Genomic DNA, 16664 nt, shown 5'->3' on the forward strand with positions numbered 1-16664 from the left:
ACTCTTCTCAAGCCTGCCAATAGGCTGCAGATATTTGCCCCCAGCCAATGCTGCACTTTGGGGGCAAGGGGCAGGTTTCAGGTGGCAAGACGGGCAGCAAAGGGTTAATGAGGCGTGCCCCAGCACTCACGCGCCTCCGAGAGGAACTGCAGACTCTCTTGCCCATTTTAGCAAAAGGGGACCGTCCACCCCTGATGGGGCTCGAACCCCTGCCCCTTCTGTTAGCATGGCCTGCGCCTTCCCCCCTAGGCTAGGGAGGCCATCCCCATGCAGATACCGTCCCGCACTACAGACCCGTCAGCCGCTTTGCCACTCTGCATTTTCAGACGGGAGGGAGTGAGGGAGTGAGGGAGGGAGGGAGGGAGGAAGGGAGGGGGGAGAGGGGAGCTCAAACGCCAGTAGGCAGGCAGCCTTGCTGTCTGCTGCCTACCGGAGCTGCTGTGTGCAGCGCCCACAAGCCTCTCAGCGCTTGCCTGTGTGCAGCAGCACCCTTCACACTTCCGCCTGTCGCCCCATGACAGGTGGGGGCGGGGGCTTGGGCACACGAGAGAGCCTGGGAGGGACAGCTCGCACTCCAACCAGTGATCCCAAAACCCACTCTCTCTGGCCCTAATCCTGTCTCTCTTTCTTTCCTTCTTTCCTTCCTTTCTTTCCCTCACTTGCTGTTTTTTCTTTCTTTCTTTCTTTCTTTCTTTCTTTCTTTCTTTCTTTCTTTCTTTCTTTCTTTCTTTCTTTCTTTCTTTCTTTCTTTCTTTCTTTCTTTCTTTCTTTCTTTCTTTCTTTCCTTGCTTCTTTCCTTGCTTCCTTTCTTTCTTTACCACTTACCTTTTGTCTTTCTTCCTTTCTTTCTCAGGCAGCCATCATTAGACAAGTCTTGGTATTGTGCTTTGCTTAGCCACTGCAAGCAATGACAGCTCAATACCAGAGCAGCGTAAAGCTTGATTTCTGCCACTGAAAGTGCATCTCGGTCATTTGCGTGGGACACCACCGGTCAAGCTTCTCAAGCATCCTGCCAGTGGTGGACCCATGGGGCACTGCTCTCAGGATCTCCATAACCTGCTTCTTGCTGACAGCCTCCCATATGGTCTAGCGGTTAGGATTCCTGGTTTTCACCCAGGCGGCCCGGGTTCGACTCCCGGTATGGGAAGACTAGCCTTTTCTACATAGAACTCCCGATTCCGTTTCTGTTGCATTTACATTTTGAGAAAAGCCTGAATTTCCCCACATTGTTTCCCTTGGGGCCCCGGCGGCCCCATGCAGTCTGTCCGTGTTTCAGGCTCCCGATTCCTCAGTATGAGGGCTGGACTTGCAAGAAGAAGGGCCGACTACAAGCGGCTTGGGTATGAGGTGCATACCAATGTCTGCGGCTTTCATACCCGAGATCTCGTCTGCACCCACCTTTGAGGCGTGACGTGTCCCCCGCACCCCCCGTCAAGAGAGCAACGGTGGGACCACATTTGGAAAACAGGCCGCCTTGCATTGAAACCGTTGCTGCAAGACGTTAAAGGCCAGAGGAAAGAAGGGCGCCCTGACAGACCGTCATTTCCGCTGACCTCGAGTGTTAAGCGTTCAGTACCTCGGCCAAGGCTAGGGAGAAGACAGAGACTACGCAATCACAATTGGGGTTAAATTAAAAACAAAACGCGCTTCCCCGAGCCAGGTAGGAGTCGAACCTACAATCTTCTGATCCGTAGTCAGACGCGTTATCCATTGCGCCACTGGCCCTCGTGGGTCTGCGCATACCCCTATCCTTCCACAAAAGGGAGGTGCTGTGCTTGCCCCCTCCCCACATTACACAGCTCTTTAGAAAATAATGCTACTCTTCATTTCGGAGCTGACTCTCAAGCCGCTTCATCTTCCAGTCCTATCTAGAAAGGAAGGCCCTGAAAAGTTGGCAGCAATTGCAAAGCAGGATTTGCCTTCATTTATTGGGGTTGGGGGGGTGGGGTCAATCGGTCAGGGGCTTACTTCCCCACACACTTCAGGAGCGCCACAGGGACTCTTCTCCAGCCTGCCAATAGGCTGCAGATATTTGCCCCCAGCCAATGCTGCACTTTGGGGGCAAGGGGCAGGTTTCAGGTGGTAAGACGGGCAGCAAAGGGTTAATGAGGCGTGCCCCAGCACTCACGCGCCTCCGAGAGGAACTGCAGACTCTCTTGCCCATTTTAGCAAAAGGGGACCGTCCACCCCTGATGGGGCTCGAACCCCTGCCCCTTCTGTTAGCATGGCCTGCGCCTTCCCCCCTAGGCTAGGGAGGCCATCCCCATGCAGATACCGTCCCGCACTACAGACCCGTCAGCCGCTTTGCCACTCTGCATTTTCAGACGGGAGGGAGTGAGGGAGTGAGGGAGGGAGGGAGGGAGGAAGGGAGGGGGGAGAGGGGAGCTCAAACGCCAGTAGGCAGGCAGCCTTGCTGTCTGCTGCCTACCGGAGCTGCTGTGTGCAGCGCCCACAAGCCTCTCAGCGCTTGCCTGTGTGCAGCAGCACCCTTCACACTTCCGCCTGTCGCCCCATGACAGGTGGGGGCGGGGGCTTGGGCACACGAGAGAGCCTGGGAGGGACAGCTCGCACTCCAACCAGTGATCCCAAAACCCACTCTCTCTGGCCCTAATCCTGTCTCTCTTTCTTTCCTTCTTTCCTTCCTTTCTTTCCCTCACTTGCTGTTTTTTCTTTCTTTCTTTCTTTCTTTCTTTCTTTCTTTCTTTCTTTCTTTCTTTCTTTCTTTCTTTCTTTCTTTCTTTCTTTCCTTGCTTCTTTCCTTGCTTCCTTTCTTTCTTTACCACTTACCTTTTGTCTTTCTTCCTTTCTTTCTCAGGCAGCCATCATTAGACAAGTCTTGGTATTGTGCTTTGCTTAGCCACTGCAAGCAATGACAGCTCAATACCAGAGCAGCGTAAAGCTTGATTTCTGCCACTGAAAGTGCATCTCGGTCATTTGCGTCGGACACCACCGGTCAAGCTTCTCAAGCATCCTGCCAGTGGTGGACCCATGGGGCACTGCTCTCAGGATCTCCATAACCTGCTTCTTGCTGACAGCCTCCCATATGGTCTAGCGGTTAGGATTCCTGGTTTTCACCCAGGCGGCCCGGGTTCGACTCCCGGTATGGGAAGACTAGCCTTTTCTACATAGAACTCCCGATTCCGTTTCTGTTGCATTTACATTTTGAGAAAAGCCTGAATTTCCCCACATTGTTTCCCTTGGGGCCCCGGCGGCCCCATGCAGTCTGTCCGTGTTTCAGGCTCCCGATTCCTCAGTATGAGGGCTGGACTTGCAAGAAGAAGGGCCGACTACAAGCGGCTTGGGTATGAGGTGCATACCAATGTCTGCGGCTTTCATACCCGAGATCTCGTCTGCACCCACCTTTGAGGCGTGACGTGTCCCCCGCACCCCCCGTCAAGAGAGCAACGGTGGGACCACATTTGGAAAACAGGCCGCCTTGCATTGAAACCGTTGCTGCAAGACGTTAAAGGCCAGAGGAAAGAAGGGCGCCCTGACAGACCGTCATTTCCGCTGACCTCGAGTGTTAAGCGTTCAGTACCTCGGCCAAGGCTAGGGAGAAGACAGAGACTACGCAATCACAATTGGGGTTAAATTAAAAACAAAACGCGCTTCCCCGAGCCAGGTAGGAGTCAAACCTACAATCTTCTGATCCGTAGTCAGACGCGTTATCCATTGCGCCACTGGCCCTCGTGGGTCTGCGCATACCCCTATCCTTCCACAAAAGGGAAGTACTGTGCTTGCCCCCTCCCCACATTACACAGCTCTTTAGAAAATAATGCTACTCTTCATTTCGGAGCTGACTCTCAAGCCGCTTCATCTTCCAGTCCTATCTAGAAAGGAAGGCCCTGAAAAGTTGGCAGCAATTGCAAAGCAGGATTTGCCTTCATTTATTGGGGTTGGGGGGGTGGGGTCAATCGGTCAGGGGCTTACTTCCCCACACACTTCAGGAGCGCCACAGGGACTCTTCTCAAGCCTGCCAATAGGCTGCAGATATTTGCCCCCAGCCAATGCTGCACTTTGGGGGCAAGGGGCAGGTTTCAGGTGGCAAGACGGGCAGCAAAGGGTTAATGAGGCGTGCCCCAGCACTCACGCGCCTCCGAGAGGAACTGCAGACTCTCTTGCCCATTTTAGCAAAAGGGGACCGTCCACCCCTGATGGGGCTCGAACCCCTGCCCCTTCTGTTAGCATGGCCTGCGCCTTCCCCCCTAGGCTAGGGAGGCCATCCCCATGCAGATACCGTCCCGCACTACAGACCCGTCAGCCGCTTTGCCACTCTGCATTTTCAGACGGGAGGGAGTGAGGGAGTGAGGGAGGGAGGGAGGGAGGAAGGGAGGGGGGAGAGGGGAGCTCAAACGCCAGTAGTCAGACGCGTTATCCATTGCGCCACTGGCCCTCGTGGGTCTGCGCATACCCCTATCCTTCCACAAAAGGGAGGTACTGTGCTTGCCCCCTCCCCACATTACACAGCTCTTTAGAAAATAATGCTACTCTTCATTTCGGAGCTGACTCTCAAGCCGCTTCATCTTCCAGTCCTATCTAGAAAGGAAGGCCCTGAAAAGTTGGCAGCAATTGCAAAGCAGGATTTGCCTTCATTTATTGGGGTTGGGGGGGTGGGGTCAATCGGTCAGGGGCTTACTTCCCCACACACTTCAGGAGCGCCACAGGGACTCTTCTCAAGCCTGCCAATAGGCTGCAGATATTTGCCCCCAGCCAATGCTGCACTTTGGGGGCAAGGGGCAGGTTTCAGGTGGCAAGACGGGCAGCAAAGGGTTAATGAGGCGTGCCCCAGCACTCACGCGCCTCCGAGAGGAACTGCAGACTCTCTTGCCCATTTTAGCAAAAGGGGACCGTCCACCCCTGATGGGGCTCGAACCCCTGCCCCTTCTGTTAGCATGGCCTGCGCCTTCCCCCCTAGGCTAGGGAGGCCATCCCCATGCAGATACCGTCCCGCACTACAGACCCGTCAGCCGCTTTGCCACTCTGCATTTTCAGACGGGAGGGAGTGAGGGAGTGAGGGAGGGAGGGAGGGAGGAAGGGAGGGGGGAGAGGGGAGCTCAAACGCCAGTAGGCAGGCAGCCTTGCTGTCTGCTGCCTACCGGAGCTGCTGTGTGCAGCGCCCACAAGCCTCTCAGCGCTTGCCTGTGTGCAGCAGCACCCTTCACACTTCCGCCTGTCGCCCCATGACAGGTGGGGGCGGGGGCTTGGGCACACGAGAGAGCCTGGGAGGGACAGCTCGCACTCCAACCAGTGATCCCAAAACCCACTCTCTCTGGCCCTAATCCTGTCTCTCTTTCTTTCCTTCTTTCCTTCCTTTCTTTCCCTCACTTGCTGTTTTTTCTTTCTTTCTTTCTTTCTTTCTTTCTTTCTTTCTTTCTTTCTTTCTTTCTTTCTTTCTTTCTTTCTTTCCTTGCTTCTTTCCTTGCTTCCTTTCTTTCTTTACCACTTACCTTTTGTCTTTCTTCCTTTCTTTCTCAGGCAGCCATCATTAGACAAGTCTTGGTATTGTGCTTTGCTTAGCCACTGCAAGCAATGACAGCTCAATACCAGAGCAGCGTAAAGCTTGATTTCTGCCACTGAAAGTGCATCTCGGTCATTTGCGTGGGACACCACCGGTCAAGCTTCTCAAGCATCCTGCCAGTGGTGGACCCATGGGGCACTGCTCTCAGGATCTCCATAACCTGCTTCTTGCTGACAGCCTCCCATATGGTCTAGCGGTTAGGATTCCTGGTTTTCACCCAGGCGGCCCGGGTTCGACTCCCGGTATGGGAAGACTAGCCTTTTCTACATAGAACTCCCGATTCCGTTTCTGTTGCATTTACATTTTGAGAAAAGCCTGAATTTCCCCACATTGTTTCCCTTGGGGCCCCGGCGGCCCCATGCAGTCTGTCCGTGTTTCAGGCTCCCGATTCCTCAGTATGAGGGCTGGACTTGCAAGAAGAAGGGCCGACTACAAGCGGCTTGGGTATGAGGTGCATACCAATGTCTGCGGCTTTCATACCCGAGATCTCGTCTGCACCCACCTTTGAGGCGTGACGTGTCCCCCGCACCCCCCGTCAAGAGAGCAACGGTGGGACCACATTTGGAAAACAGGCCGCCTTGCATTGAAACCGTTGCTGCAAGACGTTAAAGGCCAGAGGAAAGAAGGGCGCCCTGACAGACCGTCATTTCCGCTGACCTCGAGTGTTAAGCGTTCAGTACCTCGGCCAAGGCTAGGGAGAAGACAGAGACTACGCAATCACAATTGGGGTTAAATTAAAAACAAAACGCGCTTCCCCGAGCCAGGTAGGAGTCGAACCTACAATCTTCTGATCCGTAGTCAGACGCGTTATCCATTGCGCCACTGGCCCTCGTGGGTCTGCGCATACCCCTATCCTTCCACAAAAGGGAGGTGCTGTGCTTGCCCCCTCCCCACATTACACAGCTCTTTAGAAAATAATGCTACTCTTCATTTCGGAGCTGACTCTCAAGCCGCTTCATCTTCCAGTCCTATCTAGAAAGGAAGGCCCTGAAAAGTTGGCAGCAATTGCAAAGCAGGATTTGCCTTCATTTATTGGGGTTGGGGGGGTGGGGTCAATCGGTCAGGGGCTTACTTCCCCACACACTTCAGGAGCGCCACAGGGACTCTTCTCCAGCCTGCCAATAGGCTGCAGATATTTGCCCCCAGCCAATGCTGCACTTTGGGGGCAAGGGGCAGGTTTCAGGTGGCAAGACGGGCAGCAAAGGGTTAATGAGGCGTGCCCCAGCACTCACGCGCCTCCGAGAGGAACTGCAGACTCTCTTGCCCATTTTAGCAAAAGGGGACCGTCCACCCCTGATGGGGCTCGAACCCCTGCCCCTTCTGTTAGCATGGCCTGCGCCTTCCCCCCTAGGCTAGGGAGGCCATCCCCATGCAGATACCGTCCCGCACTACAGACCCGTCAGCCGCTTTGCCACTCTGCATTTTCAGACGGGAGGGAGTGAGGGAGTGAGGGAGGGAGGGAGGGAGGAAGGGAGGGGGGAGAGGGGAGCTCAAACGCCAGTAGTCAGACGCGTTATCCATTGCGCCACTGGCCCTCGTGGGTCTGCGCATACCCCTATCCTTCCACAAAAGGGAGGTACTGTGCTTGCCCCCTCCCCACATTACACAGCTCTTTAGAAAATAATGCTACTCTTCATTTCGGAGCTGACTCTCAAGCCGCTTCATCTTCCAGTCCTATCTAGAAAGGAAGGCCCTGAAAAGTTGGCAGCAATTGCAAAGCAGGATTTGCCTTCATTTATTGGGGTTGGGGGGGTGGGGTCAATCGGTCAGGGGCTTACTTCCCCACACACTTCAGGAGCGCCACAGGGACTCTTCTCAAGCCTGCCAATAGGCTGCAGATATTTGCCCCCAGCCAATGCTGCACTTTGGGGGCAAGGGGCAGGTTTCAGGTGGCAAGACGGGCAGCAAAGGGTTAATGAGGCGTGCCCCAGCACTCACGCGCCTCCGAGAGGAACTGCAGACTCTCTTGCCCATTTTAGCAAAAGGGGACCGTCCACCCCTGATGGGGCTCGAACCCCTGCCCCTTCTGTTAGCATGGCCTGCGCCTTCCCCCCTAGGCTAGGGAGGCCATCCCCATGCAGATACCGTCCCGCACTACAGACCCGTCAGCCGCTTTGCCACTCTGCATTTTCAGACGGGAGGGAGTGAGGGAGTGAGGGAGGGAGGGAGGGAGGAAGGGAGGGGGGAGAGGGGAGCTCAAACGCCAGTAGGCAGGCAGCCTTGCTGTCTGCTGCCTACCGGAGCTGCTGTGTGCAGCGCCCACAAGCCTCTCAGCGCTTGCCTGTGTGCAGCAGCACCCTTCACACTTCCGCCTGTCGCCCCATGACAGGTGGGGGCGGGGGCTTGGGCACACGAGAGAGCCTGGGAGGGACAGCTCGCACTCCAACCAGTGATCCCAAAACCCACTCTCTCTGGCCCTAATCCTGTCTCTCTTTCTTTCCTTCTTTCCTTCCTTTCTTTCCCTCACTTGCTGTTTTTTCTTTCTTTCTTTCTTTCTTTCTTTCTTTCTTTCTTTCTTTATTTCTTTCTTTCTTTCTTTCTTTCTTTCTTTCTTTCTTTCTTTCTTTCTTTCCTTGCTTCTTTCCTTGCTTCCTTTCTTTCTTTACCACTTACCTTTTGTCTTTCTTCCTTTCTTTCTCAGGCAGCCATCATTAGACAAGTCTTGGTATTGTGCTTTGCTTAGCCACTGCAAGCAATGACAGCTCAATACCAGAGCAGCGTAAAGCTTGATTTCTGCCACTGAAAGTGCATCTCGGTCATTTGCGTCGGACACCACCGGTCAAGCTTCTCAAGCATCCTGCCAGTGGTGGACCCATGGGGCACTGCTCTCAGGATCTCCATAACCTGCTTCTTGCTGACAGCCTCCCATATGGTCTAGCGGTTAGGATTCCTGGTTTTCACCCAGGCGGCCCGGGTTCGACTCCCGGTATGGGAAGACTAGCCTTTTCTACATAGAACTCCCGATTCCGTTTCTGTTGCATTTACATTTTGAGAAAAGCCTGAATTTCCCCACATTGTTTCCCTTGGGGCCCCGGCGGCCCCATGCAGTCTGTCCGTGTTTCAGGCTCCCGATTCCTCAGTATGAGGGCTGGACTTGCAAGAAGAAGGGCCGACTACAAGCGGCTTGGGTATGAGGTGCATACCAATGTCTGCGGCTTTCATACCCGAGATCTCGTCTGCACCCACCTTTGAGGCGTGACGTGTCCCCCGCACCCCCCGTCAAGAGAGCAACGGTGGGACCACATTTGGAAAACAGGCCGCCTTGCATTGAAACCGTTGCTGCAAGACGTTAAAGGCCAGAGGAAAGAAGGGCGCCCTGACAGACCGTCATTTCCGCTGACCTCGAGTGTTAAGCGTTCAGTACCTCGGCCAAGGCTAGGGAGAAGACAGAGACTACGCAATCACAATTGGGGTTAAATTAAAAACAAAACGCGCTTCCCCGAGCCAGGTAGGAGTCGAACCTACAATCTTCTGATCCGTAGTCAGACGCGTTATCCATTGCGCCACTGGCCCTCGTGGGTCTGCGCATACCCCTATCCTTCCACAAAAGGGAGGTGCTGTGCTTGCCCCCTCCCCACATTACACAGCTCTTTAGAAAATAATGCTACTCTTCATTTCGGAGCTGACTCTCAAGCCGCTTCATCTTCCAGTCCTATCTAGAAAGGAAGGCCCTGAAAAGTTGGCAGCAATTGCAAAGCAGGATTTGCCTTCATTTATTGGGGTTGGGGGGGTGGGGTCAATCGGTCAGGGGCTTACTTCCCCACACACTTCAGGAGCGCCACAGGGACTCTTCTCCAGCCTGCCAATAGGCTGCAGATATTTGCCCCCAGCCAATGCTGCACTTTGGGGGCAAGGGGCAGGTTTCAGGTGGCAAGACGGGCAGCAAAGGGTTAATGAGGCGTGCCCCAGCACTCACGCGCCTCCGAGAGGAACTGCAGACTCTCTTGCCCATTTTAGCAAAAGGGGACCGTCCATCCCTGATAGGGCTCGAACCGCTGCCCTTGGTTCTTGCGTGTTCTCTCAAGCTAGTCATTTTTAGATTGGTCTTGGTATTGTGCTTTGCTTAGCCACTGTAAGCAATGACAGCTCAATACCAGAGCAGCGTAAAGCTTGATTTCTGCCACTGAAAGTGCATCTCGGTCATTTGCGTGGGACACCACCGGTCAAGCTTCTCAAGCATCCTGCCAGTGGTGGACCCATGGGGCACTGCTCTCAGGATCTCCATAACCTGCTTCTTGCTGACAGCCTCCCATATGGTCTAGCGGTTAGGATTCCTGGTTTTCACCCAGGCGGCCCGGGTTCGACTCCCGGTATGGGAAGACTAGCCTTTTCTACATAGAACTCCCGATTCCGTTTCTGTTGCATTTACATTTTGAGAAAAGCCTGAATTTCCCCACATTGTTTCCCTTGGGGCCCCGGCGGCCCCATGCAGTCTGTCCGTGTTTCAGGCTCCCGATTCCTCAGTATGAGGGCTGGACTTGCAAGAAGAAGGGCCGACTACAAGCGGCTTGGGTATGAGGTGCATACCAATGTCTGCGGCTTTCATACCCGAGATCTCGTCTGCACCCACCTTTGAGGCGTGACGTGTCCCCCGCACCCCCCGTCAAGAGAGCAACGGTGGGACCACATTTGGAAAACAGGCCGCCTTGCATTGAAACCGTTGCTGCAAGACGTTAAAGGCCAGAGGAAAGAAGGGCGCCCTGACAGACCGTCATTTCCGCTGACCTCGAGTGTTAAGCGTTCAGTACCTCGGCCAAGGCTAGGGAGAAGACAGAGACTACGCAATCACAATTGGGGTTAAATTAAAAACAAAACGCGCTTCCCCGAGCCAGGTAGGAGTCGAACCTACAATCTTCTGATCCGTAGTCAGACGCGTTATCCATTGCGCCACTGGCCCTCGTGGGTCTGCGCATACCCCTATCCTTCCACAAAAGGGAGGTACTGTGCTTGCCCCCTCCCCACATTACACAGCTCTTTAGAAAATAATGCTACTCTTCATTTCGGAGCTGACTCTCAAGCCGCTTCATCTTCCAGTCCTATCTAGAAAGGAAGGCCCTGAAAAGTTGGCAGCAATTGCAAAGCAGGATTTGCCTTCATTTATTGGGGTTGGGGGGGTGGGGTCAATCGGTCAGGGGCTTACTTCCCCACACACTTCAGGAGCGCCACAGGGACTCTTCTCAAGCCTGCCAATAGGCTGCAGATATTTGCCCCCAGCCAATGCTGCACTTTGGGGGCAAGGGGCAGGTTTCAGGTGGCAAGACGGGCAGCAAAGGGTTAATGAGGCGTGCCCCAGCACTCACGCGCCTCCGAGAGGAACTGCAGACTCTCTTGCCCATTTTAGCAAAAGGGGACCGTCCACCCCTGATGGGGCTCGAACCCCTGCCCCTTCTGTTAGCATGGCCTGCGCCTTCCCCCCTAGGCTAGGGAGGCCATCCCCATGCAGATACCGTCCCGCACTACAGACCCGTCAGCCGCTTTGCCACTCTGCATTTTCAGACGGGAGGGAGTGAGGGAGTGAGGGAGGGAGGGAGGGAGGAAGGGAGGGGGGAGAGGGGAGCTCAAACGCCAGTAGTCAGACGCGTTATCCATTGCGCCACTGGCCCTCGTGGGTCTGCGCATACCCCTATCCTTCCACAAAAGGGAGGTACTGTGCTTGCCCCCTCCCCACATTACACAGCTCTTTAGAAAATAATGCTACTCTTCATTTCGGAGCTGACTCTCAAGCCGCTTCATCTTCCAGTCCTATCTAGAAAGGAAGGCCCTGAAAAGTTGGCAGCAATTGCAAAGCAGGATTTGCCTTCATTTATTGGGGTTGGGGGGGTGGGGTCAATCGGTCAGGGGCTTACTTCCCCACACACTTCAGGAGCGCCACAGGGACTCTTCTCAAGCCTGCCAATAGGCTGCAGATATTTGCCCCCAGCCAATGCTGCACTTTGGGGGCAAGGGGCAGGTTTCAGGTGGCAAGACGGGCAGCAAAGGGTTAATGAGGCGTGCCCCAGCACTCACGCGCCTCCGAGAGGAACTGCAGACTCTCTTGCCCATTTTAGCAAAAGGGGACCGTCCACCCCTGATGGGGCTCGAACCCCTGCCCCTTCTGTTAGCATGGCCTGCGCCTTCCCCCCTAGGCTAGGGAGGCCATCCCCATGCAGATACCGTCCCGCACTACAGACCCGTCAGCCGCTTTGCCACTCTGCATTTTCAGACGGGAGGGAGTGAGGGAGTGAGGGAGGGAGGGAGGGAGGAAGGGAGGGGGGAGAGGGGAGCTCAAACGCCAGTAGGCAGGCAGCCTTGCTGTCTGCTGCCTACCGGAGCTGCTGTGTGCAGCGCCCACAAGCCTCTCAGCGCTTGCCTGTGTGCAGCAGCACCCTTCACACTTCCGCCTGTCGCCCCATGACAGGTGGGGGCGGGGGCTTGGGCACACGAGAGAGCCTGGGAGGGACAGCTCGCACTCCAACCAGTGATCCCAAAACCCACTCTCTCTGGCCCTAATCCTGTCTCTCTTTCTTTCCTTCTTTCCTTCCTTTCTTTCCCTCACTTGCTGTTTTTTCTTTCTTTCTTTCTTTCTTTCTTTCTTTCTTTCTTTCTTTCTTTCTTTCTTTCTTTCTTTCTTTCTTTCTTTCTTTCCTTGCTTCTTTCCTTGCTTCCTTTCTTTCTTTACCACTTACCTTTTGTCTTTCTTCCTTTCTTTCTCAGGCAGCCATCATTAGACAAGTCTTGGTATTGTGCTTTGCTTAGCCACTGCAAGCAATGACAGCTCAATACCAGAGCAGCGTAAAGCTTGATTTCTGCCACTGAAAGTGCATCTCGGTCATTTGCGTCGGACACCACCGGTCAAGCTTCTCAAGCATCCTGCCAGTGGTGGACCCATGGGGCACTGCTCTCAGGATCTCCATAACCTGCTTCTTGCTGACAGCCTCCCATATGGTCTAGCGGTTAGGATTCCTGGTTTTCACCCAGGCGGCCCGGGTTCGACTCCCGGTATGGGAAGACTAGCCTTTTCTACATAGAACTCCCGATTCCGTTTCTGTTGCATTTACATTTTGAGAAAAGCCTGAATTTCCCCACATTGTTTCCCTTGGGGCCCCGGCGGCCCCATGCAGTCTGTCCGTGTTTCAGGCTCCCGATTCCTCAGTATGAGGGCTGGACTTGCAAGAAGAAGGGCCGACTACAAGCGGCTTGGGTATGAGGTGCATACCAATGTCTGCGGCTTTCATACCCGAGATCTCGTCTGCACCCACCTTTGAGGCGTGACGTGTCCCCCGCACCCCCCGTCAAGAGAGCAACGGTGGGACCACATTTGGAAAACAGGCCGCCTTGCATTGAAACTGTTGCTGCAAGACGTTAAAGGCCAGAGGAAAGAAGGGCGCCCTGACAGACCGTCATTTCCGCTGACCTCGAGTGTTAAGCGTTCAGTACCTCGGCCAAGGCTAGGGAGAAGACAGAGACTACGCAATCACAATTGGGGTTAAATTAAAAACAAAACGCGCTTCCCCGAGCCAGGTAGGAGTCGAACCTACAATCTTCTGATCCGTAGTCAGACGCGTTATCCATTGCGCCACTGGCCCTCGTGGGTCTGCGCATACCCCTATCCTTCCACAAAAGGGAGGTGCTGTGCTTGCCCCCTCCCCACATTACACAGCTCTTTAGAAAATAATGCTACTCTTCATTTCGGAGCTGACTCTCAAGCCGCTTCATCTTCCAGTCCTATCTAGAAAGGAAGGCCCTGAAAAGTTGGCAGCAATTGCAAAGCAGGATTTGCCTTCATTTATTGGGGTTGGGGGGGTGGGGTCAATCGGTCAGGGGCTTACTTCCCCACACACTTCAGGAGCGCCACAGGGACTCTTCTCCAGCCTGCCAATAGGCTGCAGATATTTGCCCCCAGCCAATGCTGCACTTTGGGGGCAAGGGGCAGGTTTCAGGTGGCAAGACGGGCAGCAAAGGGTTAATGAGGCGTGCCCCAGCACTCACGCGCCTCCGAGAGGAACTGCAGACTCTCTTGCCCATTTTAGCAAAAGGGGACCGTCCATCCCTGATAGGGCTCGAACCGCTGCCCTTGGTTCTTGCGTGTTCTCTCAAGCTAGTCATTTTTAGATTGGTCTTGGTATTGTGCTTTGCTTAGCCACTGTAAGCAATGACAGCTCAATACCAGAGCAGCGTAAAGCTTGATTTCTGCCACTGAAAGTGCATCTCGGTCATTTGCGTGGGACACCACCGGTCAAGCTTCTCAAGCATCCTGCCAGTGGTGGACCCGTGGGGCACTGCTCTCAGGATCTCCATAACCTGCTTCTTGCTGACAGCCTCCCATATGGTCTAGCGGTTAGGATTCCTGGTTTTCACCCAGGCGGCCCGGGTTCGACTCCCGGTATGGGAAGACTAGCCTTTTCTACATAGAACTCCCGATTCCGTTTCTGTTGCATTTACATTTTGAGAAAAGCCTGAATTTCCCCACATTGTTTCCCTTGGGGCCCCGGCGGCCCCATGCAGTCTGTCCGTGTTTCAGGCTCCCGATTCCTCAGTATGAGGGCTGGACTTGCAAGAAGAAGGGCCGACTACAAGCGGCTTGGGTATGAGGTGCATACCAATGTCTGCGGCTTTCATACCCGAGATCTCGTCTGCACCCACCTTTGAGGCGTGACGTGTCCCCCGCACCCCCCGTCAAGAGAGCAACGGTGGGACCACATTTGGAAAACAGGCCGCCTTGCATTGAAACCGTTGCTGCAAGACGTTAAAGGCCAGAGGAAAGAAGGGCGCCCTGACAGACCGTCATTTCCGCTGACCTCGAGTGTTAAGCGTTCAGTACCTCGGCCAAGGCTAGGGAGAAGACAGAGACTACGCAATCACAATTGGGGTTAAATTAAAAACAAAACGCGCTTCCCCGAGCCAGGTAGGAGTCGAACCTACAATCTTCTGATCCGTAGTCAGACGCGTTATCCATTGCGCCACTGGCCCTCGTGGGTCTGCGCATACCCCTATCCTTCCACAAAAGGGAGGTACTGTGCTTGCCCCCTCCCCACATTACACAGCTCTTTAGAAAATAATGCTACTCTTCATTTCGGAGCTGACTCTCAAGCCGCTTCATCTTCCAGTCCTATCTAGAAAGGAAGGCCCTGAAAAGTTGGCAGCAATTGCAAAGCAGGATTTGCCTTCATTTATTGGGGTTGGGGGGGTGGGGTCAATCGGTCAGGGGCTTACTTCCCCACACACTTCAGGAGCGCCACAGGGACTCTTCTCAAGCCTGCCAATAGGCTGCAGATATTTGCCCCCAGCCAATGCTGCACTTTGGGGGCAAGGGGCAGGTTTCAGGTGGCAAGACGGGCAGCAAAGGGTTAATGAGGCGTGCCCCAGCACTCACGCGCCTCCGAGAGGAACTGCAGACTCTCTTGCCCATTTTAGCAAAAGGGGACCGTCCACCCCTGATGGGGCTCGAACCCCTGCCCCTTCTGTTAGCATGGCCTGCGCCTTCCCCCCTAGGCTAGGGAGGCCATCCCCATGCAGATACCGTCCCGCACTACAGACCCGTCAGCCGCTTTGCCACTCTGCATTTTCAGACGGGAGGGAGTGAGGGAGTGAGGGAGGGAGGGAGGGAGGAAGGGAGGGGGGAGAGGGGAGCTCAAACGCCAGTAGTCAGACGCGTTATCCATTGCGCCACTGGCCCTCGTGGGTCTGCGCATACCCCTATCCTTCCACAAAAGGGAGGTACTGTGCTTGCCCCCTCCCCACATTACACAGCTCTTTAGAAAATAATGCTACTCTTCATTTCGGAGCTGACTCTCAAGCCGCTTCATCTTCCAGTCCTATCTAGAAAGGAAGGCCCTGAAAAGTTGGCAGCAATTGCAAAGCAGGATTTGCCTTCATTTATTGGGGTTGGGGGGGTGGGGTCAATCGGTCAGGGGCTTACTTCCCCACACACTTCAGGAGCGCCACAGGGACTCTTCTCAAGCCTGCCAATAGGCTGCAGATATTTGCCCCCAGCCAATGCTGCACTTTGGGGGCAAGGGGCAGGTTTCAGGTGGCAAGACGGGCAGCAAAGGGTTAATGAGGCGTGCCCCAGCACTCACGCGCCTCCGAGAGGAACTGCAGACTCTCTTGCCCATTTTAGCAAAAGGGGACCGTCCACCCCTGATGGGGCTCGAACCCCTGCCCCTTCTGTTAGCATGGCCTGCGCCTTCCCCCCTAGGCTAGGGAGGCCATCCCCATGCAGATACCGTCCCGCACTACAGACCCGTCAGCCGCTTTGCCACTCTGCATTTTCAGACGGGAGGGAGTGAGGGAGTGAGGGAGGGAGGGAGGGAGGAAGGGAGGGGGGAGAGGGGAGCTCAAACACCAGTAGGCAGGCAGCCTTGCTGTCTGCTGCCTACCGGAGCTGCTGTGTGCAGCGCCCACAAGCCTCTCAGCGCTTGCCTGTGTGCAGCAGCACCCTTCACACTTCCGCCTGTCGCCCCATGACAGGTGGGGGCGGGGGCTTGGGCACACGAGAGAGCCTGGGAGGGACAGCTCGCACTCCAACCAGTGATCCCAAAACCCACTCTCTCTGGCCCTAATCCTGTCTCTCTTTCTTTCCTTCTTTCCTTCCTTTCTTTCCCTCACTTGCTGTTCTTTCTTTCTTTCTTTCTTTCTTTCTTTCTTTCTTTCTTTCTTTCTTTCTTTCTTTCTTTCTTTCTTTCTTTCTTTCTTTCCTTGCTTCTTTCCTTGCTTCCTTTCTTTCTTTACCACTTACCTTTTGTCTTTCTTCCTTTCTTTCTCAGGCAGCCATCATTAGACAAGTCTTGGTATTGTGCTTTGCTTAGCCACTGCAAGCAATGACAGCTCAATACCAGAGCAGCGTAAAGCTTGATTTCTGCCACTGAAAGTGCATCTCGGTCATTTGCGTGGGACACCACCGGTCAAGCTTCTCAAGCATCCTGCCAGTGGTGGACCCATGGGGCACTGCTCTCAGGATCTCCATAACCTGCTTCTTGCTGACAGCCTCCCATATGGTCTAGCGGTTAGGATTCCTGGTTTTCACCCATGCGGCCCGGGTTCGACTCCCGGTATGGGAAGACTAGCTTTTTCTACATAGAACTCCCGATTCCGTTTCTGTTGCATTTACATTTTGAGAAAAGCCTGAATTTCCCCACATTGTTTCCCTTGGGGCCCCGGCGGCCCC

The 16664-nt window shown here is 54.5% G+C and overlaps 15 non-coding genes across 15 annotated transcripts; 8 read left to right on the forward strand and 7 right to left on the reverse strand.

Moving 5' to 3' along the window:
* Positions 1–1075: 1075 nt before the first annotated feature.
* On the forward strand, positions 1076–1147 carry TRNAE-UUC (transfer RNA glutamic acid (anticodon UUC)). The gene has a single exon. It is a non-coding gene; the product is annotated as a tRNA-Glu (tRNA).
* Positions 1148–1652: 505 nt separating this feature from the next.
* Positions 1653–1725, reverse strand: TRNAR-ACG (transfer RNA arginine (anticodon ACG)). The gene has a single exon. It is a non-coding gene; the product is annotated as a tRNA-Arg (tRNA).
* A 1312-nt stretch (positions 1726–3037) lies between these two features.
* Positions 3038–3109, forward strand: TRNAE-UUC (transfer RNA glutamic acid (anticodon UUC)). Its single transcript has one exon. It is a non-coding gene; the product is annotated as a tRNA-Glu (tRNA).
* Positions 3110–3614: 505 nt separating this feature from the next.
* On the reverse strand, positions 3615–3687 carry TRNAR-ACG (transfer RNA arginine (anticodon ACG)). The gene has a single exon. It is a non-coding gene; the product is annotated as a tRNA-Arg (tRNA).
* A 2010-nt stretch (positions 3688–5697) lies between these two features.
* On the forward strand, positions 5698–5769 carry TRNAE-UUC (transfer RNA glutamic acid (anticodon UUC)). Its single transcript has one exon. It is a non-coding gene; the product is annotated as a tRNA-Glu (tRNA).
* Positions 5770–6274: 505 nt separating this feature from the next.
* TRNAR-ACG (transfer RNA arginine (anticodon ACG)) lies at positions 6275–6347 on the reverse strand. The gene has a single exon. It is a non-coding gene; the product is annotated as a tRNA-Arg (tRNA).
* A 2034-nt stretch (positions 6348–8381) lies between these two features.
* TRNAE-UUC (transfer RNA glutamic acid (anticodon UUC)) lies at positions 8382–8453 on the forward strand. The gene has a single exon. It is a non-coding gene; the product is annotated as a tRNA-Glu (tRNA).
* A 505-nt stretch (positions 8454–8958) lies between these two features.
* On the reverse strand, positions 8959–9031 carry TRNAR-ACG (transfer RNA arginine (anticodon ACG)). Its single transcript has one exon. It is a non-coding gene; the product is annotated as a tRNA-Arg (tRNA).
* A 734-nt stretch (positions 9032–9765) lies between these two features.
* TRNAE-UUC (transfer RNA glutamic acid (anticodon UUC)) lies at positions 9766–9837 on the forward strand. Its single transcript has one exon. It is a non-coding gene; the product is annotated as a tRNA-Glu (tRNA).
* Positions 9838–10342: 505 nt separating this feature from the next.
* Positions 10343–10415, reverse strand: TRNAR-ACG (transfer RNA arginine (anticodon ACG)). Its single transcript has one exon. It is a non-coding gene; the product is annotated as a tRNA-Arg (tRNA).
* A 2018-nt stretch (positions 10416–12433) lies between these two features.
* TRNAE-UUC (transfer RNA glutamic acid (anticodon UUC)) lies at positions 12434–12505 on the forward strand. Its single transcript has one exon. It is a non-coding gene; the product is annotated as a tRNA-Glu (tRNA).
* Positions 12506–13010: 505 nt separating this feature from the next.
* Positions 13011–13083, reverse strand: TRNAR-ACG (transfer RNA arginine (anticodon ACG)). The gene has a single exon. It is a non-coding gene; the product is annotated as a tRNA-Arg (tRNA).
* Positions 13084–13817: 734 nt separating this feature from the next.
* On the forward strand, positions 13818–13889 carry TRNAE-UUC (transfer RNA glutamic acid (anticodon UUC)). The gene has a single exon. It is a non-coding gene; the product is annotated as a tRNA-Glu (tRNA).
* Positions 13890–14394: 505 nt separating this feature from the next.
* Positions 14395–14467, reverse strand: TRNAR-ACG (transfer RNA arginine (anticodon ACG)). The gene has a single exon. It is a non-coding gene; the product is annotated as a tRNA-Arg (tRNA).
* A 2018-nt stretch (positions 14468–16485) lies between these two features.
* Positions 16486–16557, forward strand: TRNAE-UUC (transfer RNA glutamic acid (anticodon UUC)). The gene has a single exon. It is a non-coding gene; the product is annotated as a tRNA-Glu (tRNA).
* Positions 16558–16664: the final 107 nt, after the last annotated feature.

This window comes from Ambystoma mexicanum, unplaced genomic scaffold (assembly GCF_040938575.1).
Source record: "Ambystoma mexicanum isolate Mex_15411 unplaced genomic scaffold, UKY_AmexF1_1 Mex_scaf152, whole genome shotgun sequence".
In the NCBI taxonomy this organism is placed as follows: Eukaryota; Metazoa; Chordata; class Amphibia; order Caudata; family Ambystomatidae; genus Ambystoma; species Ambystoma mexicanum.